The 423-nt window shown below is 42.6% G+C and overlaps 1 protein-coding gene across 1 annotated transcript in view; it reads left to right on the top strand.

The window, feature by feature from the left end:
• LOC104980959 (THO complex subunit 2-like) overlaps positions 1 to 423 on the top strand; it is a gene marked incomplete at both ends in the record, with an annotated part of 113276 nt that overhangs the window by 79218 nt on the left and 33635 nt on the right.

A 423-nucleotide genomic window follows, 5' to 3' on the forward strand; every position in this document is an offset into this window, starting at 1 on the left:
TGAATGATTAGGATGGTGCCCAGTGCTGTAGAGCAATGAAAGTTAGAAAGGAAGGCTTGATCAAATTCAGAGCTATTTTAGATTCCTGAGCAGGGAAGCAATAATGGTAAAAATGGTACTTTAGAAAGCTTGCTCATAACAGTGGTATGAAGGATTCATTTGGTAGGCCAAGGGATTGGCATGGGGCAGTAGACCACCTAGGTGGCTTTTGGGTAATTCATTATGAGGTACTGAGAGCATAGACTATGATGGAGGTAGTGGGAATGCAAGGGACTTGTAGGCAATTAGAATGTTGAAACAGAGAAGGAGGGATCCAAGATGACTCTATGCCTCAGACTAAAAGTACCCCTGTTGAGAAGGTAGCCTATTTTGGTAGGGTACAAAGACTGACTTTATTGATTGGAGGTGAAAGCACATCCAAGT

The sequence above is a fragment of the Bison bison genome, unplaced genomic scaffold (assembly GCF_000754665.1).
Source record: "Bison bison bison isolate TAMUID 2011002044 unplaced genomic scaffold, Bison_UMD1.0 scf7180017864508, whole genome shotgun sequence".
Lineage (NCBI taxonomy): Eukaryota > Metazoa > Chordata > Mammalia > Artiodactyla > Bovidae > Bison > Bison bison.